The following is a 27,958-nucleotide window of genomic DNA, read 5'->3' as shown; positions in this document are numbered from 1 at the left end:
CGCCCCGAAATAGCCGGCCTGCCAACTTCAAAGGGCCGCCCGGCACATCAAAGCGCGCGGGCCGCCCCGCCACCGCGGCCTCGGCACTCACCATTGATCCGCACGAGCGTTCCGCGGCGAGACTTCGCAGGCGCCCCGGGCAGGGCCCCGGCCCCGGCCCCCGGCTCGGCTCGCAGCGGCAGCCCCGGGCCCCCCCGGGCCGGTCCCGGCGTCGGGGAACATGGGGAGTCGCGCGGCACGGGAGGGGGGTGAAGGGAAACAATCCGGGATTAGAGCGAGATCCACCCGCAAGGGAGGGGGAGCGGCGCGCCCCGCCGCCCCTTTTATGCAAAAGATCCGAGTGGGCCTCCGCCCCCGCCGAGGCCGCCCCCGGCCCCTCCGGCCCCCGCCCGGCCCGGCTTTCAACACAGGTCTTGTTTCCAGCAGTCACTCCGCGCACCAAATGTCCTCCGGGCGCTTCCAACAAAAACTGCGCTGTGGATTTAACTGTGCACTTCAAAGGCGCGAGCCGAGCGCACGGTCCTGAAAGGGAGGTACGCGCCGGCCGCGCCCCGGGCCGCCCCCAGTGGCCCCACCGCCCCTTCTGGGGGTCGTCCGGCTTGCACCGCCCCTCCCGGCCCTGTCTCGGCCGGGCCGGACCCCCTTCTGTCCCCGGCGCCCGCAACGCGGCTTGGCACGACCTCGCCCCCGGTCCCAAAGGGGCTTTCTTTGAACCGGCTCTGCTGGGGCCGCGCCTCCACCCCCACCTTTTACAGCAAGGCTTTCGGCGGGGGAGACGGGCGCCTCGTACTCTGGGCGGTCCCGAAATCCACGGCTATGAGGGGTTATTTTTATTTCCCGGCTCTCGGGTTATTACTGAGTTGCCAGGACCTTATCAAAGCGCAGCGGGCTCCAGCCGACTCCCCCGGGCCGGGCTTGGGGAGCCAGTGATCCCGCCGCGCCAATCACAGCCGCGTTTAGCCGGCCCGCGCCGCCCGCCTTAAAGGGACAGCGCCCGTCGCCCGTCCGGGCCGGGCCCAGCCCTCCCCAGCCGCACGCTCCGCTCCGGCGTTAACCGGTCCTGGCCCTCCTCCGCCCCCTGCCAGGCCCCCGCCGCCCCAGGGGCTCTCTCAGCCTGAGTTCTGATTCCGTCTTTCAAGTTCTCTGGCCTCTTTGCTCTCCGCTTCCTCCCCCTGCTTGCCCTCGTCCTCTCCAACTCTGGAAAGCAACAGTTTATTGTAGCGTTCTGGCCGTCGCAAGAACTGCAAGCAAGCAGAAAAATTTTTTTCTATCATCAAACACTTTTCCACCTCTACTCAAGTTTCCCTGGGAATCTGGACTTGGAGGATCTTGTAAAGGGAGTTCTAGTCCTGAGATCGACTGGCAAAGTGTCATAGGGCGAATGCGGGCCTGGACACAGAAGGCATGTGCGTGCTTGTGCGCCCCGGGTGTAACAGTGTGAGTTAGGACCACGGAGCGTGCGTTTGTGAGTGTGTGAATGGGGTGTGAATCTGCCAGCACTGGCCTGAGTGCTGAAGATGGGATCTGACACCTCGTTAGAAAGCATGCCTCAATTCCCTGAAGGTTTAACCCCAGCTTCCCAATCTGGCCATCAGCACCCTCCTTGCGCGCACACATCTACCGACGATCTTTCTGTAACGACCGCATACCCAACACTCTCTTGCAAGCATCCCTCATCCTCCCATATGTTACATATTAAACAGACATGGAATGTCTTTTTTTCCCTCCACCCACAGTTTTAATGTATTGAAAACTCCTCACCCCAGTGTCACCTTTGAATTCCTGCTCACATTCCCCCAATGTTTATAAGGCACAACCTTCTCTTCTCACTTAATGTAACAAGAAAATATGGCACAAACCTAGAACATTGCTTCTTTACTCATCTATTGTTTAGAATGACCCCTCATATGACAAGCGAATAGTTGACTTTTCCTCCCTTTAAAAAACATAAAGATGTAAACGAAATTTGTTCAGGAAATGAAAGGAAGAGCCCAGCAGCATCCGAGCTATACGAGGCTTTGGCTCTCCAACTCGACTCACTTTTTCTCTATTTACTTTCTTGTTGAACTTAAAGGATGACAAACCCTTTTCAATGCAGAGGTACCTCTAACCTGTTATTAGGGGGTTCAGAACTTGGAAACATGCAAGAAATGTGGAAAAGAGAAGGACGACACACCACCCATGATCTGCTGGAAGAGGGCCAGTAGCAGAACTGTGCTCTAGGGCCTCCAGCCTATAGGGCTGTGATAACGGACTAGAGTCCTTGTTCAGCTCCTGGGTCCCAGGGCGGGTGGCATCTCCCTCCCCAACACCTGCTTCTCTGTGTCCACCGTCTGCCCCTCTGGGCTCACCTCCCCAGGAGGCCAGGCTGGCAGAAAGCCAGCAGTCCAGGCTATGAAATACAGCCACCTCAGGGCAAACCAGGGAGACCAGTGAGAGTGTGGCCTAGATGACTCATCTTTGCCTTGGGACAACTGCTGGGTGTGAGGAAACTGGAAGCCAGTCCACTTTAGGTTAGCTGATATGTGGGACCCACGGCCAAGGGCACACCCACCCCCTTGAGCCACCCCAGGAGAGCCAGAAGCAAAGCTGTCCTTGTGGTTCCAGAGTTTTTAGGCCACAGAGGGTGTTATTACAGGAACAAAAGTGTATACAGAGGGGGATGAATTGCTATAGAAGTGTCTACAATATAAACAATAGCAGCTTGTGTGTGTGTGCATACACACAACACACACACACACACACACACACACACATTGGGGGAGGGGGGGATCAAAAAATCCAAACATCCAAAATCAAAATAAACAATGATCAGAAAGAGGAGGCTTTAAAAAAGGAAGTGGGAACTTGGTCTTCACGGGTGGTTTTTCCCCTCCCAACTGACCCTTCACTGCCCCCCAGCCAGCCCTCATCATCACAGGCTCTGCTCCCTCATTATCCCAGGGCTGCAGCAGCAAGAAGGAAGGATTGGAATGGAAGATGCAAGAGTAAGGACTAATTCTGAGTAGGTCTTCTCACTAATGACCTTTCAGAACAGGTGTTTTGTCACCGTGGGCCAATGACTCCCCCTTCATCTCACTCCTTTCCCCCCACGGCTCAACTCCATAGCTGGAGGTACACTGCCCAACCGGCAGGAGGCCAGGCCAAATGCCAGAGGTCTTTGACTACTTGTTGATAATATTCCTGGAGGAGAATCCAAAGTTCTTGCTTATACCCAGCCCCTTTCTCAAGATAGCACGGTTTTCCACTTTCCCCTTCTCCCTGGCAGCAGCAATATCATGTGACTCCTTGTAATCCTGCACGGTTGCCTGGAAACTGGAAAGCAAGGTGATGGATTTCTGCACATGCTCACTCTCCTCCCTCCTTTAAAGAAAAACCTTACAGAGGATAAACAGCCCACTTTGCCTAAGTGCAGACAAGTTTAATAAAGCAGAGAGTAATTCTTATCTGGAATTAGGTACCAGGCTGAAATCCTAAAATCCCAGTAAACAAGGACTCAGCGCTCCTCAGAGGCATCTGGCCAGATCTCCAACCTTTAGTCAGTCCCACAAATACCCCTCTGGAGGGGAAGTCACACCAGCTGCGACTTCAGAGGAGTCCAGACCCAGGACGTTGCTCACTGAGACTCAGTGACTTTGTCTTTTATTTCTTTGGAAAACTGCCACCTTAGACAATGTACCTTTGTTTGGAAAGGGAGGTAAAGAGAGACACAGGTAACCTTTCCTAAGACTGCAGGTCACCTAAGCACTCTGAGTCCCTGCGTGTTCACCTGTAGAGTGGAGGAAACAGCCCTCAAAAGGCTGTTGTGAAGATAAGCAATAAGCTAAATGCCCAGCACAGTGCTTGAGACACGGTAGGTGCTCAAAACATGGGGGTTATTTCTGCATAGTCACCCTGTTCACTCAGTAATCTGTTACTCGTCCTGGGAAGCAACTCCCCAGCTCCAAAGCGAAGATGTCCTCCAATTAGGAGCCACACTCCTGGGGGTAGGGGCCTACAAGCTGACCAGGAGGTGAGGTCCTGCAGAGGTGAGCACTCCACCACCGCCATCTTCCCTGCAGAGAAAATGAGGGGCAGGGAGGCAAAGGGGGCTGTGCCTTTTGGTCACCTCTCAAAGGCTATTCTATCTAGTACCAAAAAAGAAATATACCAGAATTTTCTAAGATGGGGGAATTAAGCAGAGAGGAGCTGAAGCGATTTTCCCAAGATCCCTTCACCCATGTTGGAGCTGAGCTAGAACCTCCTTGGGGCCCTGACTCCTGGTCTATATTCTTTTCCTCCACACCATGGTGAGGAGACCCAGGGCAGAGCTGGCTAAGAGGGGCCCTGAGCACCTTCAGTCCTTGACTTCCACTGCAAGGCGAATAACTGTGCTTTGGGATGCCTTCCTAAAAGAATCGCCACGGGGCTTCAGCCTGAAATTCAGCTGAAACACACTTCATTCAGCCCCTAAATATGTGTGTGGCCCTGAGCCCCCGGGACTGGGCTACCCTCAGTCAGATCCTGGGAGGTTCTGCCAAGGCTTTCACGGTGGCCGATGTTTCCTTGGGCATCTCAGTGAGGCTGGTCCTCCTTAGGGAGAATGGATTTTAACTGAGCCTGAGAGGAGGGAGAGAGGAAGAGAAGTGAGACTCCACTTTCGGCCCTGCCACCTGCTTCTATCCTTCCCCCTTGGCAGACGAGGGACCAGGAATGTGAAGGTGGAGATTTTGAAGCCACAAGCGAAAAAGTGAAATTCCCCTAAGAAATCCTATCCATAGAAGTCCTGGGGGAAACTTATTTGTTCATAAAATGATCATCTGTAGTATGTTAAATGTAAAGCACAGTTAAGTTAAACAATCATTGAAAACGTCCTAATCTGATTTACTTTCAAGTGCTTTTTACACTTATTATAAATGGAGCTACAAACGACTGGGCTTTTTGGCATCTCGCCATTCATCGTCTTGGAGTTTGCTTTTAGGAGTTGGCCTAAGCTTGTAACCAGAAGAGACCATCAATATTAAAATGAATCCAAAAAGAGGTTCTGACGTTTGAATTTATCGCCTCTGTGGTGTCAAGCAGACACACACACACAAATGTTGTTTTCAGAGAAGGAAGTGAACAATAGATAGGAAAAAGAAACTCTGCAGTCAGCACTCCAACAGGCAGCATGTGAAATTTTGCTAATAAATTCTAAGCTCTCTCCATAGACATTTTTTTCCCTGCTCCTGACGTATCATCTTTATCATTTTAAACAACTTCTGGAAAGTGAAATGTTGCCAAGCTGGAAAATCAGTTCCTTTGTTCTTTCGTGTCAGTGTTTCTTGATTTGCTTTGAGCATTTCTGCTGACTGAGTCCTTTCCTGGGCTAAAGGATTTGCCTGGGTGGGTCTAGATGCTCGGCAGACTCCCAGGCTGCCCCAGAACACCTGGTCACGTTCTGGAGTTTGCTCCCTGTTGAAGAACCTTCCCTAGGTCAAGTTCACAAGGTGCTGCTTTATTCCATAACCTGCCGATGCTGTAGCGATGTCCTCATCTCATGCCCGTTGGCTTCAGCGCCCTCGGGTAGTATAAGATGGTCTACACTTGCTGTCTACACTTCCTCCCCTCTCATGGTCTCCTCAACCCAAGATAGTCTCTCCTCCTGGAAAACCATTTTCAGCCAGGTGAAAGGCGTCCTAATTGTTAAGTTACACAGGCCCACTTTGATTTGTACACAGCTGGGCTTATCTGCAGCTCTCTTTCCTTTCCAAGTCCCTCTCATGGATCTGATAGGATTTTGTGACATGACTACCTTCCTCTCTGGCTGCTCCTCAGGACATCTCTTCCTCCTCCCCACCGAATACGTTGCTCTTTCTCTGGGTTCTTTCCCCCTAAAATGCTTTCTCCTGTCCCCACCCATAGTGCCCTCTTTCCCTCTCTTCGATCATCATCTCCTCCTGAGAAAGGCTAGCCGCAGCCACCTGGAATTTAACACTCTTAAAATGGAACCTACTTTGTCCCTCATTGAAACCAGCCATCCTCCCGTGCGGCAGTGAGCTCACCATCCCCAGCTGCCTCCGCTAGAAACCGGGGCCATGTCTTGACTCCTTCATCCCCATTCAGTCACTCAGCCCTGTTGATTCTCCCGCCTAAAAATCTTCTAAAACCACCACCTTCTCCCCATACTCACAACCACTATGACGGTTCTGGCTCTTGCCAGGAACAGCAAAATGCTCTAACTATTCTCTCCGCCTGCACTTAATGGCCACCTGCCCCTGGGACCCCTTCCTTATGTGTTGCTACCATAGAAAGCATTCTGCAATCTGAAATTGACTGTGTTGTTTCTGGCTTCCAGTCCTTTCCTGGCCACCATGGCCTTCAGAACGGTGTGTGAAGTGGTTGGCCCAGGCCAATTTCCAGCCCGATCTCTTTTTTGCCACCCCCCACCCCTGCCAAGGGCAGTCCCACATGATGGCCCCATCTTCCATTCCTCTAGGCCTTCATTCTTTTCCACTCCCACCCTGTGTCCCCAGGTCTGGGGGAGGCACCTCCCACAGCACCTGGGCTAATGAAAGTATCTTTGGGATTAAAATGTTGTGCCCAAAGTGGCAGGGGCGGGGCTAATTCTTTGATTGACAATGATCTTTGTAAAGCCATGCTGAGAATTCCTATCAACATGAACGTAGATAGGGTGGGGATAGAGTGGAATTCCTGAATGGAATGGTCCAGAATGACTTTGGAGAAGTCTTTTTTTGTTCTTTGATGACCATTTTAATGATGTGAGAGTATATCCCCAGAACAAACAAAGAGAAACTGTCTGCACATCAGATTTGGCTGCACATATCTAGTGGTTTTCTTAGCAAAACCATTGGTATCTCACACACAAATGAAGATGTATGGCTCCAGCCTCACTTCCTGTTACTAATGTTCTCTTGATAAATACTTTCCCCAATAGAAAAAGATGTAGCAATTACTGAGACTGTGAAATCTGATCATCTCAATGAATCACCCCAACACTTAGGGGATGTTAGAAAAAAATTAAGTGTAGTAAACCAGGCTTGCGCTAACCCAGCTCTTCAGACAAGGAAGAGTGAAGCAAGATGCCACCAACTTCAACAGGTGATGAGACAAGAAGGCCAGTCTTTTAATACAATTTTCCCTCCCCCTGAACTCAGTATTTTATTTTGGCAGAATTGAATTTTATTTTTTTCAAAAAGATCAATTTGTTCAATGCATTAAATCTGTCTATCGTCAAACTTTCCACATGAATCCATTAATCCATGTATCACAGAATGATAAAGACCTCGGGGCCTGACTTGGGGGGAGGGGTCACAAAATACAGTCACAAAAGGTAAGAGGCTTCCTTCCCTCCCCTTTCTCTATTCCAAGGTCAGAGAAGACCCAGAGAAAGGCGACCCAGAGGTGCGAAGGGCCAGGTGTGAGACAGCTGCCTGCTGAGTGGAGTGCGGAGGGCGGAGGTGTCTGCTCGGAGGGTGCCTTGGAGAAGCCCCCAGCTGCAGGGCAGCTCCCAGAGGCCAACCGTCACTCTGCCACCCAGACAGCGGGTGATGGGCGTCGGATGGGCTCAGGCCTGGCATCTACTTCGGCTTTCTCAGGCGGCCACCCACTTCGTGTAGGTCCAGCAGCTGCTTCACCCGAACTTGGCTCTTCCGTTACTGACATGACGCTCACCACCCCCTACTCTGAGCTCTGACCTTTCCCACCCCCACAAAGGTGCCTTCCTCCCCCCACTCCAGCCACCCCCAGGGGGTCAGGCGTCTGAATTAACCCGTGAAAAGGTATCAGCCTTAAACTCTACAAGACAATGGAGGCTCGGGTGTGTCCCAGGGTTGCAGCTCTGCCCAGGAAGTGGGGCCTTTCCCCCTGAGCTGGGAAGGGAAGAGGGAGGCACGTGTCCAACACAGTGGGCACTGGGCCCCAAAGTGGACCTGCCTCTGGGGGAAGGTTGGGGGTGGGGAGAAGACACCAATAACCATTGGCTATTTTGACAGTTGTTTTGTGTAAGGCACTGGGCAGGAGAGGTCAGAGGGACTAGGAGGGCACAAGGAGGCGAAAGGGTGCTGGGGCCTGGGCAGCTGGGGACAGGACCTGCACAGGCCCTAGGCAGGAGGAAGCTATCCCTTCTCCAGAAACCCATAGAAACTGAGAGCCAGGGAGAAAGGCTGAGGAGCCAGGGGAGTGTGGTGTACTGGTTAAACCTGGGAGAGTCTGTCGCTTCTTGGTGCCAGGAATGGAAGTTGTGAGGATTAAACGAGGTGATAAAGTGGCTAGAACCCCATATGACAACTGGGAGCACTCGGTGAAGAGTAGCCGTCTTGGGGAAACACTAAGAACAACCTGATTTGGGGCCCAGACCCCCACTAAGGATGTCTGGCAAGTCTTTTGGGTGGTCCGAGACCCTCTTCCCTTAACTATAAAATGGGAATAAAATAATGCCATCGTTAAAGTGGAGTTTGAGGGGAAATGTTGTAGCCAGTACGTTTAGTTTCCGAGAGATGTCAGTGCTCAGCTTTCTGGCACAAAGGGTTTTCCGGGGCCAGCGGAGTTCTGCCCTGGATCTCACCTGTCTGCTGCTCACTGCTAGTCTTCAACTAGGGGTAGGGGCTGCTACCAGCTGGCTTTATAGTGAGTCTCCCTCAGGAGGCACCCCCACCCCCAAGCCTTCGGAGTGGGACTTCCAGGTATCCACAGGGGATTGGTTCCAGGACCCTTGCGGATACCAAAACCCGTGGGTGCTACAGTCCGTTGTTTAAAATGGTGTAGTATTTGCATATAACCAACCCACATCCTCCCGTATACTTTAAAACATCTCTACATTACTGTCGTCCCCCCCATATGCACCATTTCTCTCTCCAGGGTTTCAGTTACCTGGGGTCAACCATGGCCTGAAAATATTACGTGGAAAATTCCAGAAATAAACAAGTCATAAGTTTTAAATTGCACACGGTTCTGAGGACTGTCATGAACTCTCAAGCCATCTTGCTCTGTCCCACCCGGGAAGTGAATCATCCCTTTGACCAGTATTTCCACGCTGTCAAGATCCCCTCCCGTTGTTCACTCAGTAACCATTTCAGTGATCAGATCTCACATGGACCATCTCAAATAACCCTATTTTCCCTGACAATGGTCCCAAAGTACAAGAGTAGTGATGCTGGTAATTCAGATATGCCAAGGAGGAGCCGTAAAGTGCTTCCTTTACGTGAGAAGGTAAAAGTTCCAACTTAATAAGGCAAGAAAAAAAATCGTATACCGAGGTTGCTAAGATCTCCGATAAGAACAAAGATATTGTGTCTGTGAAATTGTGATTAAGAAATTTGTCCTACTTTTGCTGTCGCACCTCAAACTGCAAAAGCTAGGGCCACAGTTTGACAAGTCCTTAGTTGAGATGGAAAAGGCATTAAACTTTATCATAGGTATGTATGCATAGTAAAAATCATAGTATATACACGGTCCAGTACTAGCTGTGGTTTCAGGCGTTCATAGGGTGGGGGGTCTTGGAACATATTCTCCGCGGATGGGGAGACTACTGCACTGATACCTAATGCGATATAAATGCTAAGTAGTTGTTATACTATATTGTTTAGGGAATGAAGACAAGAAAAAAGTCTGTACCTGTTCATTACAGACGCAACCATTGTACGCCTAACTATGTAGTGCACGTCCGCAACAATACAAACTGTTTCTCGAATATTTTCAATTCACCCTTGATTGAGTCCACAGACGCAGAGCCCGTGGATACCGAGAGCAAACTGTACTTGTGAACAGCTCAGCGGTCTTTGTCTTAGGCCCTGAACCTTTGTACAGCATCCGTAACCCCCCAGCTGGGCTGGCTCTCATCACCCCCACCTCCCACTGTCCAGGCCTTTCCCTGGGCTCCGATATGGACAGCATTGCTGCGTTTTGTAGTTCTGTTGCTCCTCTGCTGTGAGGTGAGGTCAGCAGAGCCAGGGTGCTCATTCCTGACCCCTCTTATCCTCAAAACTCCCAGCAGTGCCGTCTTTCTTAGAACCGTCCACAGACATTTGTGTAATTGGCAACTGATACACAACACAGCACGCTGATTCCCTTTTTGTTTTAACACATTTTTAATGATTGAGGTGCGACTACCACACGTATGCTGCCTTCCTCCTGCGCCTTTCTTTCCCTCTTTGTAAATCCTGCAAGACGCTGTGTTTCATCGATTCTTTTTGGTATAGATTCCATCCCTTATTCATATTCTGTGTCGAAAAAAGTCTTGTTTGAAGAGAATCCTCAGGGCGAGTGTTACAATGACCACACACACGTGAGGTCTTCCTGCCAGAGTGCATTTTCTGCTGCTGGCCAGGGGTTCCTGAAGAAGTGGCCAGCGTGTGTGAGATGCGGGCGGGTCTCACCCACCAGCTGGCCAGTGTGTGTGTCTTTGAGATACAGCTAGCTGTGATATCTTGGTGTGGCTGTTGGTGGTGTCTGGTGACTTGTGGATGGGAGGTTTAGAGGCTGACCGCAGAGTCCAGGATTCAGCTCTCCCAGCTGCTCTCCAGCCGTCCAGCCCTCCAGCACTGTACCTGCTGAACTATGGACTCCACGCTCCTCCAACACCCCGTGCTGTGCCCTGCGCGCCTCCTGCTGTGTGTACCTGTCCTGGTTTCCCAGGGCCCTCTGGGCAGAGCCTCAGCAAAAGTCACTGAAGGGGTAGCAAGCCCACCTGCCTCTCCCACTGTCTGGGAAGCCAGTGCAGTGCCCTGCATGGCAGGCATCCAGTGCTGAAAGGCAGCGGGGAGGGCGGCAGAGAGGGACAAGTGAGTTCACTCTGAAAGTACTGGGCAGTGTGTTTGGCTGTATCGCAGGGACCGGCAACTATCAGTTTTCAGATTTTAGTTCCTTCTCTGGTGAGGGAGGCTGGACGGCCTTCCTAGGGACAGTAGACCCAGCATAGGGATTCTGGGCCCTGTTTTCCTGACTGCAGATGAATGTGCGGGGGCAGGAGGAGCAAGGGGAACATTGCTGGGTTTTCCAGCTGGATCCTCCACTTCAGAACATGAACAGAGCTGCCTGGAGCTTTGGGCACAGAGGCCCTGGACAGGTCTCGCCACTGACCCCATCTTCCCCTCACCCTTCTGGGACATAAGCCTGCTCCATCCTTTGCTGGTCATCCGGGGGCCTGTGTCCTGACCCCTTGGAAGCATGCTGTCCTCCACTCCTTTAGCTTCCATGTGGGGGAGGGCCCCTCAGCCCCAGAAGAGAAGACTAACCAGGGTGTGCATAGTTCTGCCCTCCTTCTTTGGGGTTGGCCTGCGAAGTGTCCACCTTTCCCTCTGCCTCTCGAAGCCCTACCTTTCCTAGGGTAGGCCCCCAGAAGAAGCAGCGTCGTCCCTCTAAACCAGTGTCAAGCAGTAAGCCTGCCTCACCTGGGATACAACTGTAGGAAGCCAAGCACTGCTGATTACAGCTCTGTGCTTACTCGGTCTGCAAGAAACTGGACGTGCATCTCCATCTGCCTGACCCGTGTCTGCTCTCAATTCAGCTCTGACTTGGGCAGGGAAAAAGATGCTATTTAGGAGCCCCCCCACACACACATAATTCAACACCCAGCTTAGGAGTTGTTTCCTCTATAAATGAACTCTTTGAGGTGGGTCTAACCCAGGGGCACCCAAGGCTGGGAGGAGAAAGGGACAAAGGGGGACACAGAGGCAGGAAGCCACAGTCACTTCCCTCCCACAAGCATTTTCCGCACCCTTCTGCACACAGCCTGGCCCATGCATCTTGTATATATATAAGGTGCTAGATTGGCCCATGGATGCTTATCTGGAAACCTGACTGACACAGAGCTATTGCGATTGCCAGGACCCAGCCGTCCACTTCTCTTGTATCCAGCACAATGTAATGGAGGAGAGAGTAGAGGAATTAATGAATGAGAAGCAACAAACACCACATTCTGGACTTTGGAATCAGAGAGGAATCCGATTTCAGATTCTGACCCCACCCCCGATGAGCTGTGACCTTGAATATGCCATATATATATATGGTGCCAATATATATACATACACATTTTCAGAAAGGAAAAAACTATATTAAAATTGTAATGCTCAGGGTGGCCAGTTGGCTCAGTTGGTTAAAATCGTAATGCTCAATCTATCCCGATAACAAAAGATGAATACAAGTCATGTGTACACGTTTTTTTGGCACCCCCGGTATATACATACATATATATCTTTTTTAAGCCTCCATGTCCCCATCTATAAAATGCAGCTAAGAAGAAATAACCATTTCTAAGGGATTGCTGATGAATACTTGCTAAGCTCTCCTTTTTACATGCTTCCCACGTACCAGTCCTGGGTACTTCACAGGCCCAGGACGCTGTGGGGATTGACAAAATATCTACAAATGGCTACTACAGTCTCTGGTGCGGAGAAAGCAGAACGACTGCCACTGCTGTCAGTCTTAGTTCCCTCCTCAGGGCACATCAGCTCCGGGAAGCTGATCCCAGAGATCTCAGGCCTGTAAGGGTGGCTCTGAGCCAAGTCAGGAATGACCCTGCCCCAGGGGAAGGTGGGTCTCTCGGGCCACAACTGCCCGTGATGGCTCCAGCCTTGGCGCCATCTTCCCTCACAAAGCACGGCACTGTCTGAACCCCTGGGGCCCAGAGTGCTGTAAACGGGCCATAAAGACAGGGAAGCTGCCATAAACCAGAGACAGAGTCGTTAGCAGTTTCCTTCCTGATAAGGGCTTCAAGGGTTCCGAGGGGACGCCTGTGATTCCCCAACCTTGGTCCTTGTGCCCTAGATATTTGAATCCTTGGTTCAGAGTCCACAGAGAGAAGATGCTTGAGGAGGAGAAACCTGTGAGGGGACAACTCAAGGGTGCATCCAGCTTGAGATGCTTGAGGAGAAGATGCCCCTTTCTATGGGCCAGGCCGTCCGCAAGGGGTTCCAAAGGTCACTTCATTTACTCCCCTGCCCAGCCACTCCTTGAGTACTACTATTACCAACCGATTTTATAGGACACGCAGGCCTGGGGGAAGGACCTGCTACATAATTTTCCGGGCACAGTGAAAAACTCAAATGCAGGCCGCCTCATGCTACAGTTATGAGGAATTTCAAGATGGCAATTCCACAGCATCAAACCCAGCAGGGGCTGTCTGCGCATGGGGGCCTGTGTGACGGCACAGATCCAATGCCCATGAAGCCAGCCCTTCTACAGGGCTCGAGACGCTTGGTGAAGGTCACACATAGTGAGTGTGCATTGATGGGGGCGGGTGTGAACACAGTGGGGCGGGAAAGAACAAGCCTTGGGGTTCGTCTCTCGATTTCCCCGTCCTTCCACGGTGGGCACAGTGCTGCACCGGCCACAAGCAAAGGCTCAGAGAGGGTGAGTAAAGAGTTCAAGGTCACCCAGTTCCCCGAGAGGTGGATTCTCCCCGATAAGGCAGTGAATTCAAGATGGGCCGTCCTCAACCTTGATGTGCTTAGACACCCCGGCTGGAAGGACCTGCCTGGTAAACATCCCTCTAGAACAGATATGCGGGCTCTGCCAGCAGGAACTCACCTGCGTCAGGGCCCAGGGCTCAGGCCTACCTGTCTTTTGCCTTCTAGCAGATGGGAGTTTTCCTAAAAACCCTGGTCCAGTGTTTGCTTCCTATTCTCTGAATGACAGACCTAAATATCTGAAGGCATCCAGTCTAAGCTGCTAGTTTTAAGGATGGGAGCCATCTAACTAAAGGGGCCTGTTATTAATTTTCCAATTGGCTAACGTGTTCTTACCAATAGAATGCATAATTGGGGAGGGTTCGTGGTGAGTGCCCCATCCTGGCTCTGGCTCCAACTCGCTCTGAGACCCAGGCCACTCTGGGCTGCCCAGGGTTCTCATCTGCACAAGCAGGGGCTCGAGCACCAGAGCCTCTGACTCCTGGACTCCGTTTTTCCCTTCTCACTGCACGTCTCATTCACAGGAGGCGGACTTATCAGATAAGAAGAGGGGAGATTGCAGCAGGTAGCAGGCTGGTACTGCTGGGCCTCCCTGGAGGGGGTGGGTGGCTGCTCTCTGGTCCTTGGTCTCCTCCATAGTCCAGCATTCAAGAACAATAGCACAGATTTGGGCAGATGCGGAGCGCTTGGGACTCATTTCTACCCTCTGTCCCTGTGGATGCTTCCAAAGAGCCATCATTCCTCTGCCTCAGGAGAAAGGGCCAGATTCCCCAAACACTCCTGGAATCAACGAGTCTAGGACTCCATCTTGCGTATTCCTGATACTATTCTAAGCATTCTGGGTTATGCATAATCATAGGAATTTGGAAATAACATTCATGTCTCTACAGGATTAAGGAAACGACATACACGACACAGGCAGTACATAGGAATATTATATAGCCATTGAAAAGGTAACGGAGTTGTAATGATATTATCGGAAATGCTTATGATATGAAGTTAACTCCAAGAAGCAAGATGCAAAATTGTATAGAACATGTATTCACCACGTGAAATGTATAGACAAAAAGACTTGACTAACAGATGAGGGATTATGGGTAACGTTTCTCATGCTTTTTAAACTTGTGTTAGCCTGCTTGGGTTGCGGGCCACCCCCAGCCCGTTCCTGAGGGGCAGGCCTAGATGGTGACCTTTCGCCCACCCCCTTTCTGGACTCAGCGAATCAGGCTAGGTTTGGCCATGTCACTCATGGGCAACCCATCATAAGTTGCCCTGTGTCACATGACTTGGGTAGTCAGGCCTAGAAACATGAGCTGGGCTGTTCAGCTTCTCTCTTGAGCCCAGAAATTTGATGGGAGAAACAAAGAAAAAATTGCACTCCATGGGAGCCAAAGCTGTGGAAGGAAGGGGGCCAGAGCTAGGCTGGGGGAAAGGCCATCAGGGAGCAGAGCCTGTTGAAGTTATGAGGGAACAAGGTCCAGGAGGAGGAGCCATGTCCTGAGGGCTAGAGAAGTCCCCCCTGCCCCCCCCCAAGCCACTCATGTTCTTGCAACACACCCTCATTTTCCCTTGGGGTCAATCGAGTGGGTCTCTGGTCCTTGTAACTGAACAATATTATCCTGTATTTTCCAAAATTTCTGTGACTAGTTTATATTACTTTTTATAAAACCACCACCAAAAGTAGGGGTTCCACCCCATCTTTGGGTGACTCCACCGATTTGGAATGCCTTCCTCTAACAGGTCAGATATTTGAAAGACACTTGGTCTCACATCATCTCACCAGGGTTACAGAAGAGCTGCCTGCCATTCAAGGCCATTTGGATATCGTACAATCACGTGGGTCTTTGGCATCAGACACTCCCAGCCAGGGTCTGTTGGTGGCCACCTGACAGACCAACAGAGCCTTGTCCCTCCCCGAAATGTCATCTTTGAAAGCAGTGTGGCACTGCTTATTCCATGCTGACCACATTTTTAGACAACAGCCAGGGTATCTGCATTTGTGTTTGTGCCTGTGTCCTGCCTTTCACAGACTTACGCCCAAACACCACACAAGCCAGAAGACGGACGGCCTGGAACCATCAGACAAGAAAATGGAAGAAATATATAAATAGTTTTATAGAATTTGAAGTCCATTTCCTCAGCGAGGGGGCTTTTGTTAGTGAGTTTGAACAGATAAGAGTGATAAATTTCTGGCCCTATAATCCCTTTAGCATTTCCATTCCCCCTCACAGGCTTCTCCTCTTGAAGTTTTTGTTCTCCACACTTCCTGCTATCTCAGACTCTTGGCCAGATCTGCAGACTTGAAAGGGGTGGCAGACTGGCCTGAAATGTGCTCTCTTCTGGGGTAAAATGCACACAATCACACTCATCTATCTCTTAGCTTTTGTGAACTTCCTTCCCACCTGGGTGAAATGTGGCTTGCTGGGTAGAAAAGTAGGTGAGTGGGGGAAGGGAGGACAGGTAGGCGCATGAACTTTTCTCAAAGCAGCCAGGCAGGTGGTGTGGCATCACATCTCCTTCCCCTCAAGCCCCCCAGCCAGAAGAAAACTGCTTGGGAGACCTCAAGCCTGGGCTGATATCCCAGTTTCACCACTTAGAATCTGTGAGGCTTGGGCAAAATTTTTTGTGCTTCCTGAGCCTTAGTTTTCTCAACTGTGAAATGGGAATAATCCATTCTGTTACAGGGAGGGTGAAACGAGAAAATGGATATAAAGGTACAGTAAGTGCCCTATAAGAGCTCACCTCCCTTCATCTTAGGGAACCCTTCCCCTCCCTCCCCCTGGCCTCCCCACAGGAAAATGTCCAAGGTCCTCTGGGGAGCCTGGTGGAGGCTAGGCGTGCCGAACTCGGGGCAGTCACCCCAGGCCAGGCAGACAGCCATGTTTCAGACTCTTCCATGAGCAGACTGATTGCTCGCTTTGCAGACTGTGTCAACAGACAATGTTACCCTGGCCCAGGGAAGGGTGAATGGCTGCAACCAGGTTTGGAAACATGAGTCAAACCCAATTCCAACCAGATGAGCCTGGCCTGCTTCCAACGGCCGCTTTCTATCTGAGTCCTGGCCAGGAGGAGACTTGTCCACATCCTATCCCCAGGCCGCCTGGCCTGTTTGTTCCCCCCAGTCCTTGGGTCCAGACTGACGAGTTCACCTCTCTGTTCTGGAGGCTCCATTCAGAAGGTCCAAGCCATGAGTCCCAGAACTCAAGGATGCAGCAGCCTCCAGGAGAACCCATCTGCCCACCCCGCCAGGCCTCTGCGTGACAGGCAGATGGAAGTCGCTGGGCAAAGGAGGAGGCTAGGAGATGCTGCTCAACCACCAGAACAAGGGGATTGCATGAGCCATTGACACGCCCCCTCCCCCCATCTCCCGTGGAAAAAAGAAGTGAAATATCCCATATGTAGCAGATGGACCCGAGGCAATTGGCCAGGAAGCCACCGGCTTCTCTCTGCTCGGTTAAAAATGGTGGCTGAAACAACAACAACACAACAATACACACCACCACCACCACCACCCAAAAAAGCCCAACCCAGCAGAGAATGCAGCATACCAGCAAAGAGTCAAGGAGGAAAGGAAATCCAAATGTTTTGAGTTTAGCTATTAAGCATAGTTTCCAGCGAGTGTACTCATGTCTTGAAATGAAACAGATGAAAGCAACATGTGTCAATGGTTGTAGGAAGGCAATAATGTCATCAACAGGAAATAAAGAAATTGAACACTGAAGCCTCGGCCCAGAACTTAACTCTTCTCCTGCCCCAATCCCAAGGCTTCCTGCATGGAAGGCAGAAGAAGTCTCCTGCACGGCTGGGTCTCTGCACTCAGGGGCGCTGGAGAATGCCCCTGCCAGTGAGGGCCATAGCACCAGAAAAGGACTTGCTTTGCTTGTTAAGGGCTGATGGCCTTGGAAGGACGGAAGCCCCACCGGCCCTGGATCAGCCGGAGAGGAAGCTGCACAGCCTCTTGCTCTGTGAGGAGCTACAAAGCCTTGGCTGTGGGACCACAGTTAAGAGTTCCTGGCAAAGGCAGCACTGGCTGCTGGCAGAGGCAGCAAAGCCAGGGCCAATGTGCTGGCATTGAAAGGGCAAGCGGCGCCACCCAGGAGTCCCACAGGCCCCAGGAGGCTCTGAGCGCTGCTCCGTGGCCAGGGGTGCAGACGGAACCGGCCAGGGCCTTGGAGATCCCTTCTCACCCAGTCTCCCCACTAGAGGCAGAATAAAGAAATTGCACACCACCCTCTGGCAGACCCAAGAGAACCGGGAAAAGTGGTGAATTGGGGCCTAGGAAGCAGAGCTAACATCCACGTGACTGGAGAGTGGTCAGAAGGGGTCCTCCAGGCCAGCCTCCCTGCTTTCGTCTCGGATGAGCGACACTATTCAGCGTTGGGGATACCAGCTTCACTGTTGACCCTGTACATCGCATGCAAAGAGTATACAAACTTTTAAAATAAAACAGAAAAAGAGGGATAAAACAGACAAAGCGGGAGCACGGAGTGAGAGCACGTCAATCCCATTTCAGACTTGGCTTTCATTCACGGGCCCATGGTGCCAGCCACTCTGCACTGAGGTTTGCACCTGTCACCTGCATCACAATCCTCGGGAGGTCCAGAGCTCCAGTCTGGGACTCAGGGGGCCAGGTTTAGGGGCCAGGGACCTAGTCCACTAATTTTCAGACTAGCCTGGACCAACACATCTTAAGAAACCAAGATGGTAGCGTTGTCATTACATGCAGATAAAATTAATGGACAGAAATGCCTTACTTTCTTCTCCCATAATTCAAACAAACAAACAAAAACTTCCCGCAGGTGTCAACGCTGGATTCCAGGATAGGTGCTTTGATATTTACTCAGAAACACATATTTGGGTTTACTGTGCCCGTGTGTATTACTTTGCTCTAGATTCCATGGCAAAATGCCACAGACTGGATGGCTTAAACGATAGAAATGTATTTCTCACAGTTCTGGAGGCTGAAAGTCCAAGATCAAAGTGGCAGTCGATTTGGTTCCAGGGGAGAGCTGTCTTCCTGGCTCACGGACATCCACCCTCAGTGTCCTCCCATGGTAGAGAGAGAGAGAGATCTCTGTTCTCCTCCTCTTCTTGGAAGGACACGAATCCCATCCTGGGGGTCCCACCCTCATGACCTCATCTAACCTGAATTACCTCCTAAAGACCTCGTCTCCAAATGCCATCATCTTAGGGGTTCGGTGTTCAACATATGAACTTGAGGGGAACACAATTTAGTGCGTGGCCCCATGTTTCAAGGAGCATCACCAGTTTGGCCTGATCATGTCCGCAGGTGCCTGCCATGTACCATGCACTGTCCTAGGCTCAGGGTCAGTGTCAGTGATGGTCAGGCATAGGCTTTGTCCTCTAAGGGCCCGCATTACGTGAGAGATGAACACAGAACAGACAATGTAACAGGTAACGTGAAGGGGCCAAGAAGAGAGGCCCACGGGGTGCCAGGGGATGCGAGGGGGCACTGAGCCCACCCTGGATGAGATGACCAAGGGGCAGAACCAGTCCAAGGAAGCAGAGAAGGCCAACCCTGGAGGATGGCACAGCATGGACAGAGCTGAGGAGCTGGACACAGCCTTGGCAGCGGGGACAGCTCCCAGCAGGACTGTACTAGCTCACGACAAGCGAGGCAGGTGGGTGTCTGAGTGGAGACAGTGCGGCCAGATCAAGACACACCTAATGCAGGGAGTGTGGCCTTGACTTGACAGAGAAACCATTTTAAACCAGGTAGCGGCGGAGCTATGTAACCGAGCTGCGTTTTAGGAAGCATCTTCTTGTGGGAGTGTTGGGCTGGATGTAATGAAGGGTGGGATTCAGGAAGCAGGGACCCCAGTGGGGGTCATTATAATCTAAGAGATCAGGTTTGATTGGATATTTACATTTTATTTCAGCAACTGTCTTAGTCTGGGTTCCCGAGAAGCAGACTCTGATATGGGAATTCATGTGAGTTCTTAGCAAATCATCTCAGGAAAACTCTGGGGGAGTAGGGAAGTGGCCCAGGGCAGGGAAGGAGGCCGGTAGGGGCGTAATGCCCAGCAGTGTCCCACAGAAAGTGACTTTGGTTCAGCCCAGAGGCAGATCCATGGAGACGGTATAGGCCACCCCTTACTGTCATCTGGCTTGGGGACAAGGGAGCTGGAGTATTTATGCGTCAGCATCTGATAGTCACTGGTTAAGGGCTGGGGGGAGATGAGAGGACATAGGCACTTACTGCTGTCCGAACTTACAGGCAAAGTGGATTCTAGCAGTTTCCATCAAAGAGTAGGAGGGGAGCTGGGAGTGAAAGTAGAAAGAAGCCAGTGCCCGAGGAGCTGAGGGGATCGCGAGCAGAGCACTGAGGGCATGTGCTATGGTCACAAGGCCCTCCAGGAGCTCCCCGTGCATTGGTCCAGGAGCACTGGTGTCAGCCATGCCTGGCCAGGTATTAGTGCTCGTGAAGAACTGATAAGGTTTAAATCTAGAAGGTCAAGGAAAGTCCAAAACAGGACCGTGGCATCAGCTCCATTTCTAAGATTCTGGGGACCTTGTGGCTCTAAAACATCCCTCCCAGCTGCGAAGGGGCAGGCACATGGCAGAGGAAGGAATGCCGGCCCCACACTGACCTCATCGCTAACCATGAACCACGCTGATGGTTACAACAGGGCTTCAGAGCAAGAACTGGCGTGGGGCTTCCAGAGCCTGGGACCCTGAGCACGGGCGGCCACTGGTTATCCAGACATCCCATCCAGCAGTGACTCAGTGCCCTTTAACCCTGATTCCTGAAACCAGGATGTTGCTACCTGCCCTACACATCGCTAAGACTGTGATAGGGATACAAATGTGATTCCAGCCTGGGAATGTTCTCCAAGAAGGTTCAAGTAACTCCACTTCCGAAATGGTGAGTGATGTCAACATGGGCAGGCAGGGAGGAAAGTGACATTTACTGAATGTGCCCTGTAGGCCCGTGGCTGCCCTTGTGGGCTTCACGCAAATGACGAGGGGCGCATAGGGTAGTACTTTGACCTTCAAGAGGGTCACTGAGCGAGACCTTGGTCCGTCCCTACAAGCCACAGATACCACGAAGGCGTGTGATCTCCACCCAAGTGCAATTAATCAGTGAGCATCTGAGTTACCTCTTCAGGCTTCAGGATAGAGATCAAAGTCGGCCAGTCAATGAGACTTTGATAAGCCTTTAACCAGGCCCAGAGCCAGCCAGACACTCTCAGCCAGCCACATGTCAACCCGTGTCCTGTCCCCCAACCCTCCAGGGCCAGACCGGGCTTTCATGGTGCTCCAGAGCCATTTAGCCCCAAAGTTAACCTCTTCCCCTTTGGAATGGAGCAGGAAGCCATTGCTTTTCTCTTGGCAAATCAGCATCTTCCTCCCCTCCCCCCTCGGCAGCCCCTCAGCATCCTCTCCCTGGTAGACTCACAAGCAGAACAGATCGACTCCCTCGGAAACATCAGCTTCTCGGCCCCAGGCCCAAATGCAAAGCCTACTTATCTCGGACCCTCAAGGTTGCAAGAAAACAGTAAAAAATCGAAACTATGTACTATCTGAGGGGTCAGGAACACCTGTATAACCTCGCGAAGCTTCTCCATCAGGGTTTGTGCCCCATCTCACTGTGGGAACCCTGGTACCCCAGAGGTGGGCATGAGGGTGTTAGCGCGTGCAATCGATGGCCTGCTCCAGGGTGGCCAGGCTGTCCTGGGACGCTCGTGCTTACAATCACGCTCCCATTCTACTGGATGGCCAGGGAGCCTCCACCCATAGCCCTGGACCCTAAACTCCGTAAGTGCAAGGACGAGGGTCCCTCAGCTTTCCATTCCCAGAAATGCACACAAGGCAGGTGCCCAGGCCAGGTAGGTGGGTGGCCTTGACGCCTGACTAACAAGTGAGAGTATCTCATCACACACACAGACTGAGGATTTGAGAGGCGATGGGACTTGCCCAAGCTAAGCTGGTCAGTACATGGCAGAGTCTGGACTTGAACACATGTCTGTCTGACTTCAAAGTTTGGGCTTATTCCAATACACCACACATGTGTCTAAACTAAGACATCTGGGTTACAACATCATAAAAATCAAAGGTTGGCAATACTCACATTCCCAGCATCCAGTTTCACATATGGACTTGTTCTGTCCCAGAGCCTGGGATTTGTGACCCTGACCTCAGGCACAGCTTTGCTGACAAGGGGTTCTGGGTAAGAATGCAGCCGGTGTCTTGGCAGCTCCCGCGGTGGGGAAGAGAGGACTTGCTAAGGATGTTTCCAGTTACCTCCAAGTTCTCCACAGGAGGATGAGGGCCGCAGTGTACCATATCCGAATTAGCAGATGACTTTTAAAGACTTTGGACTGGATTCTGGACTAAATCATCTATATCATTTTCCCCTATTGGGCGACACAAGGCATCATCATTTCCCAAGAAAAAACCAAATGCTAAGAACCGATGCAGCAGCCGTCATTGGGATAATTCAGAGGGTGCATCACCTATATGCTATCAAAGAGAGTCTATCGTGGACCAGCTGATTAGATGACAGGCCTCAAAAGGTGCTAAAACCACTCGGTCTGGCTCCCAGCCACTCCCAGCCACAGCCAGCTCCCTTCACCAGTCAAGAAGGACCAGCACAAGAGGTGTAACTCAGAGGTGCCAGGAGGTCTCCCCAGCTCTCTGCCCTTCCCTGATTCTTCCGCCTGAGGCCTGATTCTTCCGCCTGAGGCCTAACTCTGAAAACCACTCCAGGACTTGGGGTTGCAGCTTGAGGTGCTGCAAACCCTTTCGCTAGGGGTGCAGTCACTGTACTTGTTGAGAAGGTTTTTACAAGGACTGGAGTGAGGGCTGCAGATGGATAGGCCGGCCATCTTCTCAGGTCCACAGGTGACCAGTGAACACTTCAGAGTCACTCTGTGGTGAGCACTACGTCTGCTGGCCCTGGTGACGTGGGGTGCATTACTTTGGTCCTTGGGGGACTCAGGTGGCTCTGTGTAGAACTGGGAGGAGCTGGGTGGACAGGGCCGAGGCCTGCTGGCAGTGGTGAAGGTACCCGCCCCCAGCCCCAGCCTCCCAGGAATGCTGTTGGAGAGCCCAGCCCCGAAGTCTGCAGAGAGAGGCTATAGCTGTCCTGGCAGCTGTTCAAGTGTCGATCCATTTCAAAGGCCTTTTGTTAAACTTCTAACGGCCAAAAGGACAGCCTGAAGCCACGCATGGGGAATGCCTCACAATTTCAGTGACCTGGAAGGCTATCAAGCTCCCCTCCAACCCCGGAGAATGGAAACAGGAGCTGGGCAATTAGCGCAATAAATCAGGATGGGTCCGAAGGGGCCATAGTGACCAAGAAGAGGACCGCTCTGGCCTTGGGAAGTTGCTGATGCCACATGCAGACGTGCAGAGCAGGAAGAGGCTAGCCTGGGATGCTGCAAGTGTCCGTGCTCAGTGCGAGTTGCCCTCGGGTGATTTCCCAGTTTATCTTCCCCAGGTCTCGTCTGCTCCTCCATCATTAGCTGTGGGGGGTAGAGCTCGGCCCCTCGTCTTGGTTCTGCTACCACCATGTCGCCGGTGAGGTGATTTTGGGGCAAGTCACCTCACCTTTTTGAAACGTTATTTTCTCATTCATAAGATAGATGTCCGCCTGGTTGCCAGGTCTCATTCTTACCATGAAATGCTGGGAGCACCTCAGAGGATGCAAGGAAGGCTGAGAGAGGCCGAGGCTGGAAGGGGAGGTTGGGAGGCTCAGAGGGGGCCCCACGCCACCTCCAGAGGCCCTGGAGGGTTCAAGCCCACCTCAGACCCACTGCCCACCCCCTAGACCAGGCCCTGGGCCTCTGTGAAGCCTGCCCAGAACAGCGGAACAGGAAGGCTTTCCTTCCCTCTGAAGACCTTACGCTTTTCATGTGTCTTCATTTGATTTGAATTCTTGATTGCCATCGTGAAGAGGTGGGGGCCAAGCGGGACCTTTGATCTCCTGGCTCCCCCCACCGTTTCTGGGGTCTGTGGTTTGGCAGAGAAGTTCGGATTAGCTGCCATGGCTGCCATCCTGTGCGGGGAGTGCTCAGGCCCAAATTGATGTCAGGTTGCTGGCCAGCGCAGTGTTACCTGGGGCTTTGAAGCTCCTAATGACTCCAGACTGTCTTCTCAAGTCAGCGGCTACAAATGTTAATAAAATTAAAGCCACCTGAGAGTTCAGCCTGGCGATCCTTTGAAAGCAAGTCTGTGATGGGTTATTACCCTCAATTATCTCGTTGTCCACTCTCTTAGCTTGGGGTTAAACTCTTAACTCTTCCCTTTGAAGTCATTATCCTTTTATCTATGACTGGACCAAGGAATTTCAGGACAATAATCAATGGAAACTTCATAAGAATAGAGGAACTGCGAGGGGGAAAAGGTGTGAATGTCCTTTAACTGTTGGCAGGCTGGGGAGGTTGGGGGATGTGACAGGGAACGCACCGTGTCCCCAACTTGAAGAGGAAATAAGAAAAGGAAGAGGGGGAACCCCAATAACAACATCCCAGTGAGCGATTTCGGATCCTCTGGAAAATAAAGAGAAAGGGGGCGATCAGAGCGGTGGAGCCCCCCTCAAAGGGGAGAGAAAGTAATAAAGCAAAAAGACACAATTAAAGAATGGTTTTAATTAGGGCTTGGGTGTCTGACATGGTGGCTGATACTGCTCAAGGGGGAAGGACCCGACCATCCGTGCGCCAGAAAACAGCTTGTTAAAGAGATCTGTCCCCAAAGAGGCTGCTGGATGGAGAGGGGGGACGTTTCATCCCACTTCTCCCATCACAGCGCAAACTCGGAGTCAGGGACCCTCACCTTCCGGAGGAAAAAAACATCACAACTCTCTTCTTCTAGTTTCTTTTTCTTCCTCCCCCCCCCCCCCCCCAAGTCTTTCTGGGCTCCCAGGGGCAGCAGCTCTTTCAGGATCATTCTGCTGCCTGTCTTTGAGGGGGGGGGGGAGAAGGGGGGAGAGAGAGAGAGAGAGAGAGAGAGAATGCTAACTAATGTTGGAAATGTGTGTTTCATTTCTCCTTTTCATTTAATCCCATTTGGAACGCTTGTCTACACAGAAAAGATGAAAACACAGAGGGAAGAGCCTGTTTTGCAGTTTCCCAAATCGTGCTGTAGCAAGGAGCCGTCTCTCTAACAAGAAGCAGCCCTACCCCCGTTTTCAATGTGACATTTCCAGCGTCTGCCCCTCCACCGAGCAGCCTACACCTCTCCTCCTGCCTGACACACACATGCACACACCGCCAGCTGAGGATTCGAAAGCTCACTTTTTTGCCCTTGTTACAACTCTCCCTCTCCTCATTAAAAAAAGAAATAAAATAAAAACGTGCTTTATTGTGTACAACATCTGGAAAACTCCCTGCTCCATCTGCTAGGCCCTGACAGTGTTTTCAACTGCACAGCCAACCTCTCCTCCTGCCATGTGTCGTGGAGCAGAGGGGTGGGGACCGGCCCCGAGGAGCCCAGGCACACACGCCTGCTCTTAGCCTGCCTGTGAGATGCCCACGCCGGGCTCTCTGAACCCAGGCTTCTGCGGCCAGGTGCTCCGAGTTTAAGGGAGGCAGCTTGTGGCCCCCCACAAGCAATGGCTGTGCGTTCTGGTGTTTCTGGGGATCACTTGAGTCCAGAGCTGGGAAGAAGGGCCCACTGCTTTGAGATCTCAACATTGATGCGTATGATTTGATTTGAAATGAGCCTGTCTTGGGTTTTTATTCCAAAACGCCTCATCCTGGGTTTTTATTTCTTCTGTCTTATTTAGACACACACTCTAGCGAGCACTCAAAAAAAAAAAAAAAAAGAAAAGAAAAAAAAAAGCAGCAGGTTTTGAAAAGTAGAGTGGTTTCTGTGAAAAGATCAAAATGTTTCTCATACTTTCTCTAACGGCCTAGGGCTCTTCTCTCCCAGAGACTGAACTTTTTCTCTGAGAGAGTAATCCTTTAAAGCCTCAGCCCTCATTTCTTCTAGGTCACTCTGCCATTTCTTGGATTTAAAGGAACCAGAGGGGTCACAAATGTGGGCACGTCACTCAAATTGAGCCACAGGGCTTGGGCCATTCTGTGTTGGGGTGGGGGGGGGTGAGGGTGCAGAATGGGGGCCTGAGCAGGGACTTCCCAGTTGAGAGGGGCGCGTGACGCCAAAGCAGCCAATAGTCACCAAAATTGGGGGTCTCTTGAGCAACTGTAAAGGGTGGTGGAGGTCCTAGGCTGTGATGACCTCTGACACACTACATACATGTAAACACAGATAGTTATATGTGGGCAAGAGATGCTGTGCAGTCTACAGTGCATCTGGTCCCCATTAGAATCACGCTAAAGTTAGCTTAACAAAAAACAAACTTCTTCAAATCAAGTGCAATTATTCTAGATACATAAAAGCTGCTTTATAATGTGATTTGTACAGACCCTGGAGGAACTTCTACTTGAATTGGAGAGTTTCATTTACATTTTTGCCAGAACTACAACTGCTTAAACAGTTTGACTGTCAAGAAATAAAAGATTTGAAAAGCACTGTAAGCCTCAGTTGGCCCAGATTAGAAATAATCGTAATCTCTCCTGCTCACTCTAGGATTTGCCTTTTAGAGTGGTTTTCTCGTCTTTGCACATTGGCAAGAAAGGTGCTCGGGATGCTTATAATGGGGGGGGGGGACTTATGGAGGACCTGAAGTTTTTTATTTTTATTTTTTTAAAGAGGTTATTCTAAAATACTTTTGAAAATGTTGCTTTTAGGGTTCTCGCCTCATAAAATGAAGACATGATATGAAGTATATTTGTAATCATTAGTTTTGAGAAAGTCTCATCCTGGCTTCTGACTGGTAATTCTGCTGGATGGGGCTGGGCAGTGTGGCGTGTGGGGAGAGGGTCTGGCCTGGCACGAGACGGCCTGGGAGTCTAGCATGGGGCCCTGGATGCTTGGGGGACGTGGAGTCAGGGGTTGGCTTGATTCCTTATCACCTCTTCTCCATATTTCCCTTTGGGGTATGCCAGTATTTTCCCTTTACACCTTGTCTTTAAAAAAAAAAATGTGACAGACATTTCTGAAGCATGAAAAAATGGGTGTTCATTACCAAGTGAAGCTGAACCTGAGTTCACCACGAGCGTTCTCCAAAAGAGGCTGCAGGCCAGAGAGAGTCCTCCTTCAGGAGCCGAGTAAAGGGCCTTCCTTTCATGTCACTTTCAGAGAGAAAGACTTCATGTGTGATGAGAGGAGGTGTCAGGAACAGGTTCTATTAAAGGTGGCTTTGCTGGAGGCATGAGAAGGCCCAAAGCCAGGGACATTCTTTTTAATAAGCTTCCACCAGGCTCTGGCCTCAAAGCAGAAGCAGGCCCAGGTCAGCACTCCAAAGATGGGTGGTTTCCCTTCCTCAGCCCCATCACCCACGGGAGGGGAGGTGGGGTGCGTGTGTGCGTGAGCAGGGGCATGTGGGCACGAGGGCAGGGGAGGAGGGGACATCCCAGAATGCTTTTCACTTTTGTGGAAGTCAAGAATGAACTTACGACCCACAGACCCCACGGTGAGTCAGACCCACCACCCTGGTAACCTGGCTTTGCAGAGTCACATTTATTATTTAGCCTGAGTCTACGCCTTGCGGTGCTGCATACTGGCTGAGGACAAGATTTCCAGGATGAGTTACCCAACCTCTCTATGCCAGTTTCCTAGCCAGTAAGATGCAGGAAAAATCTTTGTCACCAAGAAGTGTGATTCCTAGAGGCTACAGTATCTTGGGCCCCTTATAGCAGGAGTTCAGGACTCATTATTTTCCCAATAACTGTGCTGTGTGCACAAAAACAGTAAGAATGAATGGATTCCATTGAGCCCCAAGGCCAGAGCTCCTTGAGCCTAGGATCTGCGTCTCCCTTTGCGACTTTAGGTCCGCGCACGCTGCCGGCTGTGGTGGGCAGTAGCACGTGGTCGTGGTTGCTGTCTTGCTGTTGAAGGTGCGAGGAGAACTACAGTAACTTTTGTTTTACAAAAGCATCACCTTACAGGATTGTGAATATTCGTGTTCTAGTGAGCGGAAGTGACAGCCGGCAGGTACAAGTTGAAGTCCATCATGAGTTAAACAGGGGCACCTACTGGTAAAGCATGGAAATGCAACCCGATTCTATTAGACACTGCCAGCAATTTGCTCAAAGGACTGGGAAGGGGAGGAAGTTCCGAGTTGGGGGGGAGGGGGGGTGGTCCTTGGCCCTAGAAGCAACAGAAGAGAAGATGAAGGTAAAAGAAACATTCTTAGGAAGAGTGAAAATGCTACCAAGTTCAAATGGCTGGCCATAGGCCACACCCGGGGACGAAGCACATTCCACGGAACCTTCCTTCCTAGAGGAATCTGACCCTACAGCCTGGCTCTGCTCACCAGCAGTTCTGATGAACCTGCCTCCATCTGCCCTAGCTGCCGTGTCTGGGCTCCATGACCCGTCACGAACACGAGAAATGACTGGGGCATACTTGCTAATGCGGCCCAAGGAAAACGGATGGGCCAAGAGGGGATGAAACCCATGGCCTCGATGTGTGCGCTAGTAGACCACACGAATCGGAGAGGGTCCCCTGGAGGCAGTGACTGTGGTCTTGCCATAGAAGTCAAT

The 27,958-nt window shown here is 51.4% G+C and overlaps 1 protein-coding gene across 4 annotated transcripts in view; it reads right to left on the bottom strand.

Annotated features, from left to right (window-relative positions):
- The window catches only part of AXIN2 (axin 2), a 78,453-nt gene that overhangs the window by 32,013 nt on the left and 18,482 nt on the right, over positions 1-27,958 (bottom strand). For 2 of the 4 annotated variants that reach the window (XM_074320625.1, XM_074320629.1), the window contains exon 1: positions 92-988. The exons of 1 other annotated variant lie outside the window; for it this stretch is intronic. The gene's annotated coding sequence lies outside the window, so the exon portion shown is untranslated. Of the gene's footprint in view, positions 1-91; positions 993-27,958 lie in introns of those variants that run through there. One more of the 4 variants, XM_074320630.1, reaches the window with a different exon arrangement.

The sequence above is a fragment of the Rhinolophus sinicus genome, linkage group LG15, assembly GCF_036562045.2.
Source record: "Rhinolophus sinicus isolate RSC01 linkage group LG15, ASM3656204v1, whole genome shotgun sequence".
Classification (NCBI taxonomy): Eukaryota; Metazoa; Chordata; class Mammalia; order Chiroptera; family Rhinolophidae; genus Rhinolophus; species Rhinolophus sinicus.
The sequence above is the reverse complement of the archived record's forward strand: the minus strand, read 5'-3'. Positions and strand labels throughout refer to the sequence as shown.